Source organism: Hyla sarda, chromosome 3, assembly GCF_029499605.1.
Source record: "Hyla sarda isolate aHylSar1 chromosome 3, aHylSar1.hap1, whole genome shotgun sequence".
NCBI classification, from domain to species: domain Eukaryota; kingdom Metazoa; phylum Chordata; class Amphibia; order Anura; family Hylidae; genus Hyla; species Hyla sarda.
In genome coordinates this window covers 322,600,828-322,624,773 of record NC_079191.1, presented here as the reverse complement: position 1 = coordinate 322,624,773, position 23,946 = coordinate 322,600,828, and positions in this window count along the sequence as shown.

The window sequence follows — 23,946 nt, the reverse complement described above, 5'->3', positions numbered from 1 at the left end:
GTGTGTGATGATTCTGAGGAGGTGGAATCACAGACCCCTTAATATCACTGAAGAGATAGAAGGTCGGCTGCATAAACAAATAGAGAGGGCCGCCCGGGCAGGTACAGGGGCGACAATTCCTAAATTTATTGCAGGATAATTTTATGGGCCAGTTTGTGGAGGACCCAACAAGAAATGATGCCTTGTTGGATCTGATCAATTCCAACAACGCAGAGCTGGTTGGTAATGTAACTGTGCAGGAAAACCTTGGTAATAGCGACCACAATATAGTTACTTTTGACTTAAAATGTAGAAAACAAAGACAGGCGGGGAAGGCAAAAACATATAACTTTAAAAAGGCAAACTTCCCTGGGCTGAGGGCTGCACTACAGAACATAGACTGGGGGGAGGTGTTCTCAAATACTGATACAGAAGGTAAATGGGACAGCTTTAAATCAACTCTAAATAACTATACTATCTAAATATATACCAAAGGGGAACAAATATAAATTATAAATTATTAAAACTAAATCCTACATGGCTGACAAATGATGTTAAAAAAGAGCAATAAACAACAAAAAAAATTGCCTTCAAAAAATTCAAATCTGATGGGTCAGCGATAACATTTAAACAGTACAAAGAGCTTAATAAAATCTGTAAAAATGTAATAAAAACAGCAAAAATTCAAAACGAGACAGGTGGCCAAAGAAAGCAAAACTAATCCTAAATATTTTTTTAGATATATAAATGCAAAAAAAACAAGGACAGAGCATGTAGGACCCCTTAATAATGATAATGGGGAGGTTGTCACAGGCGATAAAGAGAAAGCGAAGCTACTGAATGGGTTCTTTAGTTCTGTATATACTATGGAAGAAGGAGGAGCTGACATTGGACAGGTCAGTGCTGGTAACACATCATGTAATGTACTGAACTGGCTTAATGTAGAGATGGTACAAGGTAAGTTAAGTAATATAAATGTAAGCAAATCTCCAGGGCCAGATGGATTGCACCCAAGAGTTCTTAGAGAGGTAAGTTCAGTAATATCTGTACCCCTGTTCATGATATTTAGAGATTCACTGGTGTCTGGTATTGTGCCAAGGGACTGGCGCAAGGCGAAAGTGGTGCCAATCTTCAAAAAGGGCTCTAGGTCTTCCCCAGGAAACTATAGACCGGTAAGTTTAACGTGCATTGTGGGTAAATTGTTTGAAGGACTTATAAGGGATTACATACAGGAATACATAGGGGATAATAGTATTATAAGTGACAGCCAGCATGGGTTTACTAAGGATAGAAGTTGTCAAACCAATCTAATTTGCTTTTATGAAGAGGTGAGTAGAAGCCTTGACAGAGGAATGGCTGTGGATATAGTGTTTCTGGATTTTGCTAAAGCATTTGATACTGTCCCTCATAGACGTCTGACAGGTAAGTTAAGGTCTTTGGGTTTGGAAATTTTAGTTTGTAACTGGATTGAACACTGGCTCATGGATCGTACCCAGAGAGTGGTGGTCAATGATTCGTACTCTGATTGGTCCCCGGTAATTAGTGGTGTACCCCAAGGTTCAGTACTGGGACCGCTGTTGTATAATTTATTTATCAATGATATAGAGGATGGTATTAACAGCTCTGTTTCTATCTTTGCAGATGACACCAAGATTTGCAGCACGGTACAGTCTATAGAGGATGTGCATAAGTTACAAGATGACTTGGATAGACTAAGTGTCTGGGCATCCACTTGGCAAATGAGGTTCAATGTGGATAAATGTAAAGTTATGCATCTGGGTACTAATAACCTGCATGCGTCGTATGTCTTAGGGGGGATTAAACTGGCAGAGTCACTGGTAGAGAAGGATCTGGGTGTACTTGTAGATCACAGACTACAGAATAGCATGCAATGTCAGGCTGCTGCTTCCAAAGCCGGCAGGATATTGCCATGTATAAAAAGAGGCATGGACTCGAGGGACCGGGACATAATACTCCCCCTTTATAAAGCATTGGTACGGCCTCACCTGGAATATGCTGTTCAGTTTTGGTCGCCTGTACATAAAAGGGACACTGTGGAGCTGGAAAGGGTGCAGAGACGCGCGACTAAACTAATATGGGGCATGGAACATCTTAGCTATGAGGAGCGATTAAAGGAGTTACAATTGTTTAGTCTTGAGAAGAGACGTTTAAGGGGGCATATGATAAACGTATATAAGTGTATTAATGGCCCATACAAAAAATATGGAGAAAAAGTGTTCCAGGTTAAACCCCCCCAAAGGACGAGGGGGCACTCCCTCCGTCTGGAGAAGAAAAAGTTTAGTCTCAAGGGGCGACACGCCTTCTTTACCATGAGAACTGTGAACTTATGGAACAGTCTACCTCAGGAACTGGTCACAGCAGTAAAAATTAACAGCTTTAAAACAGGATTAGATACATTCCTGGAACAAAATAACATTAATGCTTATGAAGAAATATAAAATCCCATCCCTTCCCCAATATCACGCCACACCCCTACCCTTCAATTCCCTGGTTGAACTTGATGGACATATGTCTTTTTTCGACCGTACTAACTATGTAACTATGTCATAAATGTGCATAAGTTTGTCTATGTAAGTGGTCACAGTGTGCGTGAGTGTGTCTATGTAAGTGACCATTGTGCATATGACTGTATGTTGATGCTGATCTCGCTGATCAATGCTCCTTTGCCGATACTTCTAAAAGCTCAATCAATTGTGCAGCCTGGCCGGATCATTCATGCGGCTCATTAAACTCATCAATGTCAGCTAAACATCAAGGTGATGTGCAGGCAATAGAAATAACGTATATGGCAACAAGGAAGATCCAGTCAGCTGACAAATAAGTGTTTGCACATTCTTTGACTGATCGCTGGCCCTATTACACAGGCCAAGTATCAGGAATAAGTATTTTTAGGAACAGTCATTTGCCTGATATTTGGCCCATGTAAAAGAGCCTTTGTGCTCATGTGACTGCAGTGTTAGTTATCAGGCCTTGATTTTTATGGGATAAATGGCAGGTTCATAGAGGGGGCCTTTCATTCCCTTCCTGGGCCACTTCAGGTTTTCAGATAAGCCCAGATCAGGTGCTGAAGAATGCTCATCACTGGGCTATAAAAAATGGCTTTAAAAAATGAGTTTCCAAGAGAGGTTGTGAGGAACCTGCACCACTGATGAGTTTGAATCCTAAGGCATAAAAAGGAACATTGCAACGTGTGTAACACATGTGTTGACTGTTATGTTGTTATGTAGCTAATCTCCACACATTGTGGAGCAGAAGTTATCATTTTTAGCTCTGCTGATTTTCATCGGAAAAACTCAAAGCCAGCTTCACACTAGTTACAGTAATGAGGGTAAACAGACATTCATACATGTGTGTTCCTGGTGCTATATTTTGTCTCTTATAAAAAGTTTCTATATTTCAGAGCAGAAAGTGTAGTACATAGGAAATAAGATTCATTTTGCTTTATACTGTTCTATGCTTTGTGGCTTGGTTTAGCAGGGTGGTTGGATGTTTGGTGTCAAGCTTGCTTTCAGTACCTGCAAAGCTTTTGTGGCCAACAGTGAAAGCTAGTGTGTGTGTGCAAGAGTGTAATATTGATTCATAAAGTGCAGCAATAACCTAATAAGACTCCCACCCATCCTTTTTCAGTAGTATAAATGTCTCTAAAGACTCTGTATATATAAAAAAAAAAAAAAAAAAAACACCCTGCAAATTAAATTGCACATTTCTTCTTTTCAAAATTATATAGTCACACGTGTACTTCCATAAAACTCATAACAGAATAAGATGCACAAACATTTGTAAATCAGGCCCGGACATACTCCACAGCTTAAATCAGTGATTCCCAACCGCGGTGCCGCGGCACACGTGTGTGCCGTTTGCCACTGGCCGTGGTGCCGCGGGATTTTGCTGTGATTTTTTTTTTATTGATTTTTTATTTTTTTTTAATATCCCGCCCCGGCCTGCGCGCTTATGACTGGCGGCGCAGGGGGAAAGGGAAGCCTGCGTGCGCACTGCGCACACAGCGTCCCCCTCCCCACTGCGTCCCCTGCGTCCCCCTCCCCCTTCTACCTTGCAGTGCAGTGGGCCGAAAATGGGTCCCTGGGGCGGAACAATCTTCACCTGTGCCGGACTCCCGTGCCTGCCGTGGACCTGCAAGCTGCGCGGACCGGCTTGCTTAAGGTACTGTACCCTTTCCACCCCTCTGTTACCCCTTCTCAACCCTGTCCAACCCCCCCCCCCATCACCCGGGTCCACCGTATACCCCCCCGTCACCAATGTCCACCCCCCCCGTCACCCTTGTCCACCACCCCCGTCACCCATGTCCGCCCCCCCCCCCCCGTCATCCAGTCCGTCCCCCCGCCCCTCAACCAGTCCGCCCCCCCCGTCACCCAGTCCGCCCCCCCCGTCACCCAGTCCGCCCCCCCGTCACCCAGTCTGCCCCCCCCGTCACCCAGTCTGCCCCCCCCGTCACCCAGTCCGCCCCCCCATCACCCATGTCCACCACCCCTGTCCACCCTCCTGTCACCCCTGTCCACCCTCCTGTCATCCCTTTCACTCCTGTGCACCCTCCTGTCACCCATGTTCACCCCCCCCCGTCATCCATATCCAGACCCCCCTGTCCACCCTCCTGTCACCCCTGTTCACACCCATGTTCACCCTCCTGTCATCCCTTTCACTCCCGTTCACCCCCTCCTGTCACCCATGTTCACCCTCCTGTCATCCGTTTCACTCCCGTTCACCCCCTCCTGTCACCCATGTTCACCCTCCTGTCATCCCTTTCACCCATGTTCACCTCCTCCTGTCACCCATGTTCACCCCTTCCTGTCATCCCTTTCACTCCCATCCACCCTCCTGTCACCCCTGTCACCCATGTTCACCCTCATCCACCCTCCTGTCATCCCTTTCACTCCCATCCACCCTCCTGTCACCCATGTTCACCCTCATCCACCCTCCTGTCACCCATGTTCACCCTCCTGTCACCCATGTTCACCACCCTCCTGTCACCCCTGTTCACACCCATGTTCACCCCCTCCTGTCACCCATGTTCACCACCTTCCTGTCACCCTTGTTCACACCCATGTTCGCCCTCCTGTCATCCCTTTCACTCCCGTCAACCCCCTCCTGTCACCCATGTTCACCCCCTCCTGTCATCCCTTTCACGCCCGTCCCCGTCCCCCTGTCCACCCTCCTGTCACCCATGTTCACCCTCATCCACCCTCCTGTCACCCTTGTCCACCACCTTCCTGTCACCCCTGTCCACCACCCTCCTGTCACCCCTGTCCACCACCCTCCTGTCATCCCTTTCACTCCCGTTCACCCCCCATCACCCATGTCCACCCCCGTCCACCCTCCTGTCATCCCTGTCACCCCCGCCCACCCTTCTGTCATCCCTCTGTCACCCATGTTCACCCTCCTGTCGACCCATGTCCACTCCTCTGCACCTCTGTCCACTCCTCTACACCTCTCTGTCCACTCCTCTGCACCCCTGTCCACTCCTCTACACCTCTCTGTCCACTCTTCTACACCCCTGTCACCCATGTATGCTCCTCTACACCCCTCTGTCCACTCCTCTACACCCCTGTCACCCATGTACGCTCCTCTACACCCCTCTGTACACTCCTCTACACCGCTGTCACCCATGTACGCTCCTCTACACCCCTGTCACCCATGTACGCTCCTCTACACCCCTCTGTCCGCTCCTCTACACCTCTGTCCACTCCTCTACACCCCTGTTACCCATGTACGCTCCTCTACACCCCTCTGTACACTCCTCTACACCCATGTCACCCATGTACACTCCTCTACACCCCTCTGTCCGCTCCTCTACACCCCTCTGTCCACTCCTCTACACCCCTGTCACCCATGTACACTCCTCTACACCCCTCTCTCCACTCCTCTACACCCGTCACCCATGTATGCTCCTCTACACCCCTCTGTACACTCCTCTACACCCCTGTCAACCATGTATGCTCCTCTGCACCCCTCTGTACACTCCTCTACACCCCTGTCACCCATGTACGCTCCTCTGCACCCCTCTGTCTGCTCCTCTATACCTCTCTGTCCACTCCTCTACACCCCGGTCACCCATGTATGCTCCTCTACACCCCTCTCTCCACTCCTCTACACCCCTGTCACCCATGTACACTCCTCTACACCTCTCTCTCCACTCCTCTACACCCCTGTCACCCATGTATGCTCCTCTACACCCCTCTGTACACTCCTCTACACCCGTCACCCATGTACGCTCCTCTGCACCCCTCTGTCTGCTCCTCTACACCTCTCTGTCCACTCCTCTACACCCCTGTCACCCATGTACGCTCCTCTACACCCCTGTCACCCATGTACGCTCCTCTACATCCCTCTGTCCGCTCCTCTACACCCGTCACCTCTGTCCACTCCTCTACACCCCTTTCACCCATGTACGCTCCTCTATACCCCTCTCTCCACTCCTCTACACCCTTCTGTACACTCCTCTACACCCCTGTCACCCATGTACGCTCCTCCACACCCCTCTGTACACTCCTCTACACCCCTGTCACCCATGTACGCTCCTCTGCACCCCTCTGTCTGCTCCTCTACACCTCTCTGTCCACTCCTCTACACCCCTGTCACCCCTGTACACTCCTCTACACCCCTCTGTCCACTCCTCTACACCCCTCTGTCCACTCCTCTACACCCATCACCCATGTACACTCCTCTACACCCCTCTGTCTGCTCCTCTACACCCCTGTCACCCATGTACACTCCTCTACACCCCTCTGTCCGTTCCTCTACACTTCTCTGTCCACTCCTCTACACCCCTGTCACCCATGTACGCTCCTCTACACCCCTCTGTCTGCTCCTCTACACCCCTGTCATCCATGTACGCTCCTCTACACCCCTCTGTCCGCTCCTCTACACCCCTCTGTCCACTCCTCTACACCCCTGCCACCCATGTACACTCCTCTGCACCCCTCTCTCCACTCCTCTACACCCATCACCCATGTATGCTCCTCTACACCCCTCTGTACACTCCTCTACACCCCTGTCACCCATGTACGCTCCTCTGCACCCCTCTGTCTGCTCCTCTACACCTCTCTGTCCACTCCTCTACACCCGTCACCCATGTACGCTCCTCTACACCCCTCTCTCCACTCCTCTACACCCCTGTCACCCATGTACACTCCTCTACACCCCTGTCACCCATGTACGCTCCTCTACACCCCTCTGTCCACTCCTCTACACCCCTGTCACCCATGTACGCTCCTCTGCACCCCTCTGTCTGCTCCTCTACACCTCTCTGTCCACTCCTCTACACCCGTCACCCATGTACGCTTCTCTACACCCCTGTCACCCATGTATGCTCCTCTACACCCCTCTGTACACTCCTCTACACCCCTGTCACCCATGTACGCTCCTCTGCACCCCTCTGTCTGCTCCTCTACACCTCTCTGTCCACTCCTCTACACCCGTCACCCATGTACGCTCCTCTACACCCCTCTCTCCACTCCTCTACACTCCTGTCACCCATGTACGCTCCTCTACACCCCTGTCACCCATGTACACTCCTCTACACCAATGTCCACTCCTCTACACCCCTGTCACCCATGTACACTCCTCTACACCCCTCTGTCCACTCCTCTACACCCCTGTCACCCATGTACGCTCCTCTACACCCCTCTGTCCACTCCTCTACACCCCTCTAAACCCCTTTGTCACCCATGTCCACCCCTCTTCATCCCTCTGTCACCCATGTACACTCTTCTACACCCCTCTGTCACCCATTTAAAGAATTTGAAGAATTGTGTGTGGAAGAAATCGTGTTGATGGCCCGGACCAGATGGAGAAGAGAAGGCAACATTGCAAATTAGAGAAGACGCCATTGGTGAGTTGCTAAATAAAGCAGCACTTTAAACTACATACCCACTGATAAATAGATATAGTGCATTGCATTTTTTACCATTTCCCCCCCCCCCCCTTTTTTTTTTTTTGCTCGTCAACCTCTGTAGCAGTGCCCCGCGGAATTTTTTTTTTTTCGAGGTGTGCCCCGACCCGAAAAAGGTTGGGAAACACTGGCTTAAATACACTAATGTAGACCAACCACTCTGTTATTTCAGGAACATAAAGGTACACATAAACTTAAAAAAAAAATAGAAAAAAAAATTGATATATGTATAAAGGCCTGAATTTGTGGGAGGAGCGGGCTGCCTTTAAGAACTCACGGCCACCTCACATCCGGATGCTGTGGGTTCTTCGGTTGCAGGTCCTGTTACGTCATCCCTGATCAGCTGACCGTCGGGTCAGCTGACCGGAAGTTGAGCTGACCGGAAGTTTGGTCAGCGTCGGTATGGGTAAGTGGCTGGGACTGACTGAGGCATGCGGCGGCGCCCTCCTCGCTCCGGAGGTAAGCCGCAGCTTCGGGGGGACCTCAGTCAGTCCAGCCCTGGTGTTTATATGCTTTATTTGGCGCACGATTAACAATGTTATGGGGACCTGGGGCCGCGTTGCGGGCACGACGTGAGGCCACAGGATGCGGCACCACGTGTGGGACATGAGTTTTTTCGGTCGCATCTAATCGCATTTAACCAGCTCGCACCTAACCGCCGCGGGTTCTTCACGTCATCCCCGATCAGCTGACTGTTGGGTCAGCTGATCGGAAGCTCGTTTGTAGTCGGAGCCGGTGTGGGTAAGTGGTTGGGACTGGCTGAGGTGTGCGGGGGCGACCTCCTCGCTCCAGAGGCAAGCCGCAGCTTCGGGGGGAACCTCAGTCAGTCCAGCCCTGGGGATTATACATTTTGGGGGGGGGGCACAATTAATAGTGTGGTATTCACGTGGGATTTCCTTTCATATTTATACTTCAGGGTTTCCGGGCGGTGTGCCTCCAGCTGTTGCGGAGCTACAATTCTCACTTATACTGCGATCGATTTGAGTTGGAGCTCCACTTCAGGTAGGAGTTCTGTCCTTAGTAAATGGGAAAGGTGTATTGTTTAGGTTTGGGGCTTATCAGTTCACAATTTCTATTTATTCAACACGTCATTTGCACAAATTGCGCTTTTCATGCGTTTCGCTATGTTATTTAAAAAATAAATAAATAAATGTGTACGCTCATTTAGTCATTTCATGCACACATTTCTTATACATAGAGGGTCATGTAGTTATGCCGGGCACACGCTTCATTTTTCTACGCATATGCTCATATAGTTGTCGGTGTACACGCTCTTAAGAGTTAATTTACATAAGTTATGGTCTGTGCACGTAGTTGGTCTATACATTCATGTAATTTGTTCGCTCTTATAATTTGTTCTACACATTCGATCATATTGTTATTGTACACGTCCATAGCATTTATACCATACACACTAGGGATCGACCCATATCGTTTTTTAGGGCCGATACCGATAATCGGTGGAGGTTAGGGCCGATATACCGGAATATCAGTATAAGTTATCGGCTAAGTTATCGGCTATTTATCCCCCCGCGACACCGCTGCAGATCATTGATTTAAAGCGGGCGCTTTAAATCAATGCACTGCAGTGGCTTTTGCGGTGCCATAGGCTGCTGCCACCACCACCCGCTTCTCTCCCCCTACCTGTCAGGGTGGTCCGGGCCATCCAGCCTTCCTGTAGTGTCCGGCGGCATTCCGGGTGGAGGGTAAAATGGTCCGGGCTGTCCTTCTCCGGGGGTGCTCTTCTCCACTCCGGGCAGGCTCTGGCCTAGTAACGCAGCATAGACGCCGCTGCGCAGTGACGCCCGTGCGCACCGACGTACCTGACGTCACGGCATAGCAGAGTCTATGCAGCGTACTAGGCCGGAGCCTGCCCGGAGTGGAGAAGAGCCCCCCTCGGAGAAGGACAGCCCGGACCGGTTCACCCTCCACCCGGAATGCCGCCGGACACTACAGGAAGGATGGATGGCCCGGACCACCCCCATTACGGGTAAGTTTAATTTTTTTTATTGACTCGGAGGGTGGGGGAGGGGCCCGACCGGTATAGCGGTATGGGCAAAAATCCATACCGTGGGAGAAAAAAACGGAATCCGGTTCATACCGGTATACCGCTCAGCACTACGGTGGGGGGTGCGACGCGGTGCGGTGGGTCGGGGGGGCGGTCGCGGTGCGGCGGGTCGGGAGGGGTGGTCGCGGTGCGGGCGGTGCATTATCGGCAAGGTAATTGCCGATACCGATAATGCCCAAAATCGTGATTATCGGCCGATATCGGCCATACCGATAATCGGTCGATCCCTAGTACACACGTTTATTGGAGTCATGCTGTACACACGCTGGTAGGATTCATGCTGTACACATCTTGGTAGGATTCATGCCGTACTCACGCTTGTAGGATTCATGCTGTATACATGCTTGTAGGTTTTATGTTGTACACACACTGGTAGGATTCATGCTGTACACATGCTGGTTGGATTCATGCTGTACACATGCTTGTAGGATTTATGCCATACATACGTTTATAGGATTTATGCTGTACACACGCTTGTAGGATTTATGCTGTACACACGTTTGTAGGATTTATGCTGCACATACGCTGGTTGGATTTATGCTGTACACACGCTGGTAGGATTTGTGCTGTACATACGTCCGTAGGATTCTGCTGTACACACGCTTGTGGGATTTATGCTGTACACACGCTGTAGATTCTCATTATTCATACGCTTGTAGATTTTATACTATACACACATTCATAGGATTTATGCAGTGCTTGTAGGACATACGCTCGTAGGGTTATATTGTATACACACTTGTAGAGTCATACTGTATATACGCTTGTAGGGTTTATATTGTAAACAAGCTTGTAGAATTATACGGTACACTCACTTGTAGGATTTATAACCGTACACTCGCTCGTAGGACTTATATTGTACTCACGCTCGTGCACGTTTGTAGGATTCATGCTGGTAACATTTATACGGTACACACGCTAGTACAGGCTTGTAGGATTCAGGAGTTTCTTATTGTTTATACGCTTGTCGGATTTATACTTTACACACGCTCGTAGGATTCATGCTGTACTTGTTGGGCTCATCCTGTACATATGCTTGTAGGGTCATACTGTATACACGCTTATAGGATTTATACTGTACACTTGCTTGTAGGATTTATACTGCACTCACGCTTGTGCACCTTTGTAGGGTTCATGCTTGTAGCATTTATACTATACACACGCTTGTACATGCTTGTAGGATTGTTGTTACGCCGAGCGCTCCGGGTCCCCGCTCCTCCCCGGAGCGCTCGCTACACTCTCGCTACTGCAGCGCTCCGGTCAGATCCACTGACCCGGTGCGCTGCGATACCGCCTCCAGCCGGGATGCGATTCGCGATGCGGGTGGCGCCCGCTCGCGATGCGCACCCCGGCTCCCGTACCTGACTCGCTCTCCGTCGGTCCTGTCCCGGCGCGCGCGGCCCCGCTCCCTAGGGCGCGCGCGCGCCGGGTCTCTGCGATTTAAAGGGCCACTGCGCCGCTGATTGGCGCAGTGGTTCTAATTAGTGTGTTCACCTGTGCACTCCCTATGTATACCTCACTTCCCCTGCACTCCCTCGCCGGATCTTGTTGCCATTGTGCCAGTGAAAGCGTTTCCTTGTGTGTTCCTAGCCTGTGTTCCAGACCTCCTGCCGTTGCCCCTGACTACGATCCTTGCTGCCTGCCCCGACCTTCTGCTACGTCCGACCTTGCTTCTGTCTACTCCCTTGTACCGCGCCTATCTTCAGCAGTCAGAGAGGTTGAGCCGTTGCTAGTGGATACGACCTGGTCACTACCGCCGCAGCAAGACCATCCCGCTTTGCGGCGGGCTCTGGTGAAAACCAGTAGTGACTTAGAACCGGTCCACTAGCACGGTCCACGCCAATCCCTCTCTGGCACAGAGGATCCACCTCCTGCCAGCCGGCATCGTGACAATTGTGCTGTGCACATACTTGTAGGATTAATGCTGTAAACACCTGTAGGGTTTTCTGCTGTACACACACTGGTAGGATATGCTGTACACGCGCTTGGTGAATCCATACTTTACACGTTAGGATTATACAATACATTCGCTTGTAGCATTTATACTGTACACTCGCTCGCATAATTTATACTGTATACTCGCTTGGACAAGCTTGTAGGATTTATTTTGTACACGCGCTTGTTGGGTTTATACGGTACACACTCATATGGTACATACGGTTGTAGCATCCATACTGTACACTTGCTCGTAGGTTTTACGCTGTATACACGCTTGTAGATGCTTGCAGGGTTCATACTACACACGCTCTTGTAGGAGTCATGTTGTACACACACTCATAGGAATCATACTATGTACACGCTCACACGAGTTTTACTGTACGCACGTTCATAGTATTACACGGTTCTCACGCTTGTAGGATTAATACTGAACATGCACTCATAAGGATTGTGCTGCACACCCAAACGCAGGACTTGTATCGTGCAGGTTTGTAGGGTTATATTACATATGTGCTCGTGGGACTCATGCTGCGCGTGCGCTCGTGGCATGTGTTCTGTACACGCGCTTGCGGTATTTGTGAAGTTCACACGCTCGCAGCGTTTGTGCAGCGCACATGCTCATTCAGCGCATGGGGTGTTGCCCTGTACGCAGGTATGTGGTCATAATAGTTGCTACATGCATGCATATTCTTCGTCATCGGTTGTGTTCTTTCAGCAATTGGGTTATGCTACAGGGATAGCAGGATGTTTCCATTGTTAATTACCACGTCTATAGGTATGTCATGGTTACGACCTGTTTTGGTTCAGGGTGACGGTCATACTGTTAGTTACAGATTTAGTTGAGTCTTTCATGTTTCGACCTATCACGTCTATAGGTCAGTTCAGTTGCGACCTGACACGACTTCAGGTCGGCGGTAACGTCATTACGTGTCCGTACGTTTACTTAGCATTGGGGACATAGCTTGGTTCTGTGTGGTTGCTTTGGTTTGTCTTGGCCTAGATTGACGAGGTTAGTAGTCACATGTTGGGCGAGTCTCATCATCATGTTGCTGCATAAGGGGTTGCATTGCCGTTCACGTCCACAGGTTGGTTACAGTGGTAACCTGACTCAGGTTTAAGTTGGTGATTACCCCCTTAAGGACACATGACGTTCTCATACGTCTCCATGTCCGAGTCCTTAAGGACACATGACGTATGAGAACGTCATGTGTTTTGCCGGCCCCCCGCAACCATCTGGAGCGGAGCCGGCGCCCGATGCCTGCTGAAATCGATCAGCAGGCATCGGGGCATATCGCCCAGGGGGGTCATGATGACCCCCATGTCGGCGATCGCGGCGCATCGCTCGTCAATTCAGACGAGCGATGCGCTGCGATTCCGTTCCCCGCCGCTCGCCGGGCGGGGATCGGAGCCGGATGTCTGCTGATTTCTATCAGCAGACATCCCGGCAGTGTGCCGGAGGAGGTCCGGAGGACCTCCTATACCGGCGATCGCTGCAGGATGCCGGTAACTACTAACCGGCGTTCTGCAGCGGTTCCAGGTCATCAGGGTCACGTGTGACCCTGTGACCTGGATATAGATGGTGACTGGTGGTGTAGTATACACCACCAATCACCATCCATGCTGTACTGGGGGCTGGCATTGTGGCCACCCCCTCAGTACAGTTGTGATTGGGTGGCCAAAGTGGCCACACCAATCACATAGTAATGGGAGGGGATCTGGTGGGCTAGGAGCACGTTGCTCCGTTCTGCCCACCATTCCACAGAGATCTGGTGTGCAGGACGGAGCCCCGTGCTGCCCACCATCCCCTCAGTAAAAAAAAAGTGCCCCTTGCCCCCTTTCTGTGGCCCCTTGGCACAGAAATACCAGGGATAGCTTTAGATTAGGTAGGGACAGGTTAGGGTTAAAAAAAAAAATAGTTTTTAATTTTTTTTTTTTCGGCGTACCTCAGTGGGTGTCCGTGGGTCCGTAGCACCTTTAGCTGCGTGACCCCGGCCCTGCTGGGTCGCTGCGGTCTGCCGTCAGGCTTTTTTTTTGGCGCAGATCTTTTTTTTTTTTTTTTTTTCACTAAGCGTGTGTGCGGACCCTCTTAGTTATAAAAGAGCGGTCCGCCACCGTTTGTTAAAGCCCACCCGCCGCTGATCAGTCCCGTAGTACTGATCAGCGTTTTTTTTGTGGTGCCGGCGCTTTTTTTCGGGTTTTCTAGCGTGTTTTTGCACCCATAGGCGGTACGTGCCACCAGTAGCAGGCGTGTACTGTGTGGCCGGACCGTACCTGTGTGTGCGGCGTGCCTCACCGCTGTCAGTGATTTATCACTGATCAGCTTTTTTTTGTGGTAAAGGCACCTTTTTCGGTTAACGCAGATTTTTTTTTGCACCCATAGGCGGTCCGTGCCACCAGTAGCAGGCGTGTACTGTGTGGACGGACCGTACCTGTGTGTGCAGCCTGTCCCACCGCTGTCGGTGATATATCACTGATCAGCGTTTTTTTTTTTTTGGTTCAGGCGGGTGCATTTTTTTCGGGGTAAAGCGTTTTTTTATTAAATTTTTCGGGTTTTTTGTGTGGGGGTCTGTGAACAAGCCACCAGCCACTGTCCTGGGCTGAGTGGCTGGACCCCCCACTGACTTCTGCGCCCCCTGCGCTAATCAGTGCGCACACCACTGATTAGATAAACGCTTATTTTTTTGGTGCAGGTTTTTTTTTTGCGCTAGAAGTCCCCCTTTTTTTTAAAAGTCCCCTTTTTATTTTATCTTTTTTTCTGTTAGGGCGGGTTAGTTTAGTTAGGTTAGGCTAGGGCGGGTTAGGGCGGGTTAGGGAGGTAGTATCGCACCACACCACACGCAGCACACACACCAATAAAGTTTTCCCCCCCACACACACACATACCCGTATCCCCATTAGAGTAGGGAAATGGCCCGCAGAGTGTTTTCGGCGGAGGAGGCATATGACCTAATTGCCTCCGACTCTGAAAGCATCTCAGAGGACGATGAAGACCCCACCTTCCTTATTTCATCGTCCTCCTCATCATCTAGTTCAGATGATGAGCCACCAAGGCGGCGAACTCGCCGCCATGCGGTGCCGCAAACCTCCTCTGTCCTTGAGCCTGTGCCCCATGCTAGTATGAGTCCCCCTGGCACTCATACTAGTGAAGCCCCCCTGCCAAGGTCACTGGTACCTCGTACCGGAGAACTTGACTGGGCTGAGCCAGCGGACCACGAGCCCGTGATTCCTGAGTTTGTTGGCGACTCAGGAATCAAAATTAACATCGCCGGGTTCACTGAAAAGGACTTTTTCGGTCATTTTTTCAGTGACGACTTTGTTAATTTCATGGTTACACAGACGAATCTGTACGCCCAACAGTTCGTCGCCGCTAACCCGGGCTCACTTTTAGCTAGACCCGGCGGCTGGACTCCAGTCGATGCAGCCGAAATGAGGACCTTTTGGGGCCTTGCGCTGCATATGGGTATAGTTAAAAAACCCTGTGTCAGGCAATATTGGAGTGGGGACGTCTTTTACCAGACACCCCTCTACAGTATGGCCATGACACGTTCCCGGTTCGAGGCCATTCGGAGATGTTTGCATTATGCTGATAATGCGGCATGTCCCCCCCGAACTGATCCCGCGTATGACTGCCTGTATAAAATCAGGCCGGTCATCAATCACTTCGGGGCCAGATTTTGGGAGGCCTATGTCCCGGGGCGGGAGGTCTCTATTGATGAGTCGCTCATCAGCTTCAAGGGGAGACTCAGCTTCCGGCAATACATCCCGACCAAGCGAGCGCGGTATGGCGTGAAGATGTATAAACTTTGCGAGAGTACCTCCGGGTACACTTGCAAGTTTATGGTGTATGAGGGACGAGATTCCCACATTGAACCCCCAGATTGTTCCCCCACTCTGGGTGTTAGCGGGAAAATCGTTTGGGGCCTTTTGCACCCATTGCTAGATAAAGGTTACCACCTTTACGTGGATAACTTTTATACTAGTATCCCTCTCTTTTCATCCCTCGCCGCCAGATCCACGGTCGCTTGTGGGACAGTCCGGAAGAATCAAAGAGGCCTTCCGCCCCATCATTCCCTACATGCTCCTATCCCCCGGGGTGAGTCCCGTGCCTTTTCCCATGAGAACCTGTTGTTGGTCCGGTATAAGGACAAGAGGGATGTCCTTATGCTCACCACAATTCATGGGAATGGCAGCACCCCTGTCCCTGTGCGAGGTACCGCGGGACCGGTCCTCAAGCCCGATTGTATTCTGGACTACAATCGGTATATGGGGGGAGTTGATCTTTCTGATCAAGTCCTCAAGCCATATAATGCCATGCGGAAAACACGCGTATGGTATAAAAAGGTTGCGGTCTACATGGTACAGGTTGCCATGTACAACTCTTTTATACTGTACCAGAACGCTGGCAACACAGGGACATACCTGGAGTTCCAAGAGGTAGTTCTAAAGGCCCTCATCTATGGTGATCGCCAAAGAGCGGGTCAGAGCACCTCTGGAACTTTAGGTCCCCGGATCGTCCCCGGCCAACACTTTCCAGGTGTGATCCCCAACACTGGAAGGTCGGGACGAACCCAGAAAAGATGCAGAGTGTGTCACAGGAAGGGGAGACGGAGGGACACCACCACTCAGTGTGACACTTGCCCCGATCATCCGGGCCTCTGCATAGGCTGCTTCAGGGAGTATCACACTTCCATGGAGTACTAAATTTTCCATCCTTTGCCCTAAATTTCATTCCCCAGAATTCGGCTCCAATGTATCAGTCCAGGGTACATTATCTTCCAAATTTTATACCAAAATACCCTACCCCCAAAAAATCAAACCCAAAACCTCTTTCCCAATGCCCCTCATAATATCTTTGTCCCCCAAAAATGGGTCATGGGACACAGAGTCAACAGCATTGGAGGTTTGCAGTTGCCTCAAATGCGCAACGCTCTCTCTCTCCAACTGAGCGGGTTGCGCATTTGAGGTAACAGAATAGGGACGGCCCCACATATCCCCTTCCCAGAATGATGATTCAGAGTATAGGGTTTGGGGCGGGCATCATTTTTACTTTTGGCTGTACTCTGGGTCATCATTCTGGGAAAATAATTGGCATATCAGTTCTAAAATTGCAATTTTTTTCCCCCCCATAGTACACTTCATCCATTCCTGGAAAATAAATGAAGGGAACACCCGTCTGTTCCAAATCTCCACTTCACCCTATACACCTTCCTTAGGGGGTGTACTGTTTGTAATAGGCTCACATGTGGGTGTTCCTTTCTTGTATTTTCCTCTGAATGTATGTAACTGTTAGGTCCGTAACAAACATCCGCCTCAAATGCGAAGAGTTCTCGCTGAGCTCTGTTGTATTTCCAGGCGACAATTCGGAGTCACATGTTAGTTGTTCCCAGAAAAATGAAGCAGAGTATAGGTTGAAAATTGCAATTTTCAAAAGCTACCCTTCATCCATTCCTGGAAAATAAATTTAGGAAACACCTGTGCATTAAAAATGTCCTCTTTACCCCTATACCCAATCCTCAGGGTGGGTACTTTCTGTAATGGTGCCACATGTGGGTGTTTCATTTTTGTATTTTCCTCGGAATATATGTAACCGTCAGCTACTGATATGCCAAAGGTCACAAATACAAAGTGACCTCTATGACTTCTGAGCCTTGTTGTGCGCCCGTCCAGCAAGTTACCCCATATGTGGATGTATTTTTATAGTCAGGGGGAAAAGCCCTCCAAAATGTGTAACCCAATTCCTCATATTACCCCTTGTGAAAATGTTAATAATTGGGTAACCCCAGCATTTTACTGTAAAAAAATCTAATTTTTCAATTTATGGCCCACTTTTCAAAAAACCTGTGAGGTGTAAGTACTCACTGTAACACTGTTACATTCCCCAAGGGGTCTAGTTTCCAAAATGTATGCCATGCTTTTTTTTTTTTTTTACTGTCCTGGCACCATAGGGGCTTCCGAAATGCGGCATGTCCCCAGAGCAAAATTTGTAACTCCTCTTCTGAGACCTGTAGTGCGCCAGCAGAGCACTTTTCACCCCCATATGGGGCGTTTTCTGAATCGGGAGAAATTGGGCTTCAAATTTTGGGGGGTATTTTCTGCTTTAACCCTTTGTAAAAATGTAAAATTTTTGGGAAACCAAGCTTTTTTGGTAAAATGTATTCTTTTTTTTTTTGCATATGCCAAAGTCGTGAAACCCCTGTGGGGTATTAAGGTTCACTTTACCCCTTGTTACGTTCCCCAAGGGGTCTAGTTTCCAAAATGGTATGCCATGTGTTTTTTTTTTGCTGTCCTGGCACCATAGGGGCTTCCTAAAAGAGGCATGCCCCCAGAGCAAAATTTGCTTCAAAAAAGCCAAATGTGACTCCTTCTCTTCTGGGACCTGTACTGCGCCAACAGAGCACTTTTCACCCCCATATGGGGTGTTTTCTGAATCGGGAGAAATTGGGCTTCAAATTTTGGAGGGTATTTTCTGCTTTAACCCTTTGTAAAAATGTTAAATTTTTGGGAAACCAAGCATTTTTGGTAAAATTTATTCTTTTTTTTTTGCATATGCCAAAGTCGTGAAACCCTTGTGGGGTATTAAGGTTCACTTTACCCCTTGTTACGTTCCCCAAGGGGTCTAGTTTCCAAAATGGTATGCCATGTGTTTCTTTTTTTGCTGTCCTGGCACCATAGGGGCTTCCTAAATGAGGCATGCCCCCAGAGCAAAATTTGCTTCAAAAAAGCCAAATGTGACTCCTTCTCTTCTGGGACCTGTAGTGCGCCAGCAGAGCACTTTTCACCCCCATATGGGGTGTTTTCTGAATCGGGAGAAATTGGGCTTCAAATTTTGGGGGGTATTTTCTGCTTTAACCCTTTGTAAAAATGTAAAATTTTTGGGAAATCAAGCATTTTTGGTAAAATGTATTCTTTTTTTTTTGCATATGCCAAAGTCGTGAAACCCCTGTGGGGTATTAAGGTTCACTTTACCCCTTGTTACGTTCCCCAAGGGGTCTAGTTTCCAAAATGGTATGCCATGTGTTTTTTTTTGCTGTCCTGGCACCATAGGGGCTTCCTAAAAGAGGCATGCCCCCAGAGCAAAATTTGCTTCAAAAAAGCCAAATGTGACTCCTTCTCTTCTGGGACCTGTAGTGCGCCAGCAGAGCACTTTTCCCCCCCATATGGGGTGTTTTCTGAATCGGGAGAAATTGGGCTTCAAATTTTGGTGGGTATTTTCTGCTTTAACCCTTTGTAAAAATGTTAAATTTTTGGGAAACCAAGCATTTTTGGTAAAATGTATTCTTTTTTTTTTGCATATGCCAAAGTCGTGAAACCCCTGTGGGGTATTAAGGTTCACTTTACCCCTTGTTACGTTCCCCAAGGGGTCTAGTTTCCAAAATGGTATGCCATGTGTTTTTTTTTTGCTGTCCTGGCACCATAGGGGCTTCCTAAAAGAGGCATGCCCCCAGAGCAAAATTTGCTTCAAAAAAGCCAAATGTGACTCCTTCTCTTCTGGGACCTGTAGTGCGCCAACAGAGCACTTTTCACCTCCATATGGGGTGTTTTCTGAATCGGGAGAAATTGGGCTTCAAATTTTGGGGGGTATTTTCTGCTTTAACCCTTTGTAAAAATGTCAAATTTTTGGGAAACCAAGCATTTTAGATATTTTTTTTTTTTTTTTTTTTACATTTGCAAAAGTTGTGAAACCCCTGTGGGGTATTAAGGCTCACTTAATTCCTTGTTACGTTCCTCAAGGGGTCTAGTTTCCAAAATGGTATGGCATGTGGGCGGTTTTAGCTGTTCTGGCACCATAGGGGCTTCCTAAATGCAACATGCTCCCCAAAAACCATTTCAGAAAAATATACTCTCCAAAATCCCCTTGTCGCTCCTTCGCTTCTGAGCCCTCTACTGCGCCTGCCGAACAATTAACATAGACATATGAGGTATGTGCTTACTCGAGAGGAATTGGGCTACAAACACAACTAAAAATTTTCTCCTTTTACCCCTTGCAAACATAAAAAAATTGGGTCTACAAGAACATGCGAGTGTAAAAAATGAAGATTTTGAATTTTCTCCTTCACTTTGCTGCTATTCCTGTGAAACACCTAAAGGGTTAACACACTTACTGAATGTCATTTTGAATACTTTGGGGGGTGTAGTTTTTATAATGGGGTCATTTATGGTGTATTTCTAATATGAAGACCCTTCAAATCCACTTCAAACCTGAACTGGTCCCTGAAAAATATTGAGTTTGAAAATTTTGTGAAAATTCGGAAAATTGCTGCTGAACTTTGAAGCCCTCTGGTGTCTTCCAAAAGTAAAAACTCGTCAATTTTATGATGCAATCATAAAGTAGACATATTGTATATGTGAATAAAAAATAAATTTATTTTGAATATCCATTTTCCTTACAAGCAGAGAGCTTCAAAGTTAGAAAAATGCTAAATTTTCAATTTTTTCGTCAAATTTTGGGATTTTTCACCAAGAACAGATGCAAGTTACCATAAAATTTTACCACTATGTTAAAGTAGAATATGTCACGAAAAAACAATCTCGGAATCAGGATGATAACTAAAAGCATTCCAGAGTTATTAATGTTTAAAGTGACAGTGGTCAGAATTGCAAAAAACGCTCCGGTCCTTAAGGTATAAAATGGCCTGGTCCTTAAGGGGTTACGTAGTCTTTGTGTATACACATTGTTAGCACTCGGAGTTGTATATACGGGCATAGGGTTGTTCTCAGTCGAGACTTTTCACGCCCACAGCTCACAGAGAATTTCCAACACGTAGCCTAGAATACTTACGTGATATTTTCATTAGATACCTAGTGGATGTCTCACTTGCCATTTTATTCTACTTGCATTCATTGGGTTTTGCCATTTTCCTTGCATCCAGCATAATACTATCAAAATATATCTGTCAGGTATCCAGCATAACATCGCGTGGTTTTCCTCTGACAGGGCGCCATTGTTTGCATTCCATTCCATGCTATCAAATCTACCTTGAAGAGTGTACGAAGAAGGAGGTTGCGAGCCCTCTAGTAGCCGTCAGCTCTAGCAGCTGACCTAGTTAGTTGGTCAGCTGACGCCTAGGTAGTTCCCCATCGGGACATCAGGACAGCTCATCGTTAGAGGCCGCGCTGTCTTTCAGTTGTCATGATTTCCTAGGGTTAGGGGAATTACATACAGAGGAATGGCCGTAGTTACAATAGCTTTGTAGGGATTAAATAATTACATGTTGGAAAGAGATGGCTAATGCTTTTGAAACGTTGGTTTGTAAATGTACTTTCATGCAATTATAGGGTTTTGCCCTCTTTTTTTCTCCAGGCATATTCTATACGCTGCAGTTATGGCGCACCTCAGACTGCTTGGTTAGTTAGGGGTTGGTATTCAGCAGTGGTAGGGTAGGTAGGTACGCTTCTCGGGCAGGAGCTACGACCACAAGTATAAAGGCCTGCGCAGCTGGCCTGAATTTGTGGGGAAGCGGGTTGCCTTTAAGAACTCAAGGCCGCCTCACAACCGGACGCTGTGGGTTCTTCGGTCCCACCCACCCTCCCCTAATTTTCATTTACTCAGTTACAGGGTATGCCCTCTTTTTTTCTCCAGGCATATTCTATACGCTGCAGTAATGCACACAATGCATACATTAGTGTAAATATGAATGATGTTAAAGTAAATGGTTAATAAGGTATTAAATTCCCCATGCTAAATAGAACCACTCACATGTATAAAGCAAAACACCCTGGTGTCTAGGTTTTTGACAGCCTCGAGTCCTGCAAAAATGGTGCTCCTGCACTTTCTCCATAGCAGGAACACCACTTCCACTGGCAACAGTCCTGCAGGAACGTCTGGGTCCGCTGTCAATTTGCTTGTGTAAGTAAGTGGACACGAAGGTAAAGATCACTAACAGGAGGCAGCAGCTAAGGAAAGCAGCTCCTCCCATTTACTGATGCGCCAGAATGAGCAACCACCCTACCCCAGTACTCACTGTGCATGAGCTGTTAGCGCCAACGGCCCTTCCCCAGATCTGAAGGCCCTACAAGTAGAGCGTTATGATGATTTTCCTGTCATTATGTCCTGACGCCAGGCCAGGACGCAGTCTTAGTAGTGTACAGCAGTGCGGGTGGAGTTTAAGAACAGCAGAGGCAGGGTGGTAATCACTGGCCAGCCAGAAAGAGGGGAGGTCATGCTGTGGACGGAGCTGGATCCGGCAGAGGAAGGTGGGTATGGGCGTTTTTGTTTTAATCATATGAGGTGGGCAACTATCTACAGGTGGCAACTACTGACAAGGGACATTCCTACAGAGGAAAGCTACCTAAAAGGGGACACCCTACCTAAATGGGATACTATTGTTATTTGGGAGGTAATATTACTGCTGTATTACTTTTTGGGACACTAAGATTGGAGTTTGTATAGAGTTGGGCAGGGTACGTGTAACTAAAGGAGCCTATGATGTTTGGCAAATTATACATAGACAAGTCATGGCTAAAAAAAAAGTTCTGTGACAGAGAAGAAAAGGAAGGTAAATGGCTCCAAACAGAAATTATGTCACTTGTAATCACTGGATGTAACTATGCTGTAGTTACTTATATGTTCTACAGAGCCTGTCTAGAACAGTATTCTACCCCTAAAAGGCCCCTGTATGAGGTAATTTTGGTCTTTGTGTGGTGGTTTTTATTAAGAAACAGAATGGTGGTAATGTGTGATACTGGCATAGAAGTATTGTTTGGTAATAGTTTATTAGGTCAATGTGCTGCTAATATTTGACCCTATTATTGGTAATATTGACCTTGGTATACAGGGTTTTGTTTAGTGACAGTATGGTGACGATATTTGTTCTTTATATAATGGTGTTATTTCTTAACTATGGGAGAGATTGATCAAAACCTGTGTAAAGGAAGAGTGTTGCACGTGTTCACAGCAACCAATCACATCACTTCTTTTATTTTTAAAGAGGCCTCTGAAAAACAAATAAGTAATCTGATTGGCGACTGCTATGGACTGCTGCACCACGTTTCCTCTTCACTAGTTTTCATAAATTTCACCCAATGTGACAATGGTATAGAGGTATACAGTGTTATCACATACAGAAAAGTGGCTTTTTGTGAGGAAGTTGAAAAACATTTTTATATTCTCTGGCAATACCATCCTGGTTAAGATGCAGAATGGGCCTCAAGGTACTCCAGTTTGATACCGCTATCACTCCATTCACTTTCTATGGGAACGATGAAGATAGTTGGGTATGATTCTGTCTCCTTTAACCCCTTAAGGACTCAGGGTTTTTCCGTTTTTGCACTTTCGTTTTTTCCTCCTTACCTTTTAAAAATCATAACCCTTTCAATTTTCCACCTAAAAATCCATATTATGGCTTATTTTTTGCGTCACCAATTCTACTTTGCAGTGACATTAGTCATTTTACCCAAAAATGCACGGCGAAACGGAAAAAAAAATCATTGTGCGACAAAATTGAAGAAAAAACGCCATTTTGTAACTTTTGGGGGCTTCCGTTTCTACGCAGTGCATATTTCGGTAAAAATTACACCTTATCATTATTCTGTAGGTCCATACGGTTAAAATGATACCCTACTTATATAAGTTTGATTTTGTCGCACTTCTGGAAAAAATCATAACTACATGCAGGAAAATTTATACGTTTATAAATGTCATCTTCTGACCCCTATAACTTTTTTATTTTTCCACGTACAGGCCGGTATGAGGACTCATTTTTTTGCGCCGTGATCTGAAGTTTTTATCGGTATGATTTTTGTTTTGATCGGACTTTTTGATCACTTTTTATTCATTTTTGAATTGTATAAAAAGTTACCAAAATACGCTTTTTTCGACTTTGGAATTTTTTTGCGCGTACGCCATTGACCGTGCGGTTTAATTAATGATATATTTTTATAGTTCGGACATTTACGCACGCGGCGATATCACATATGTTTATTAAAATTTTTTTTTTTTACACTTTTTTTTTCTGGGAAAAGGGGGGTGATTCAAACTTTTATTAGGGAAGGGGTTAAATTACCTTTATTAACACTTTTTTTTTTACATTTTTTT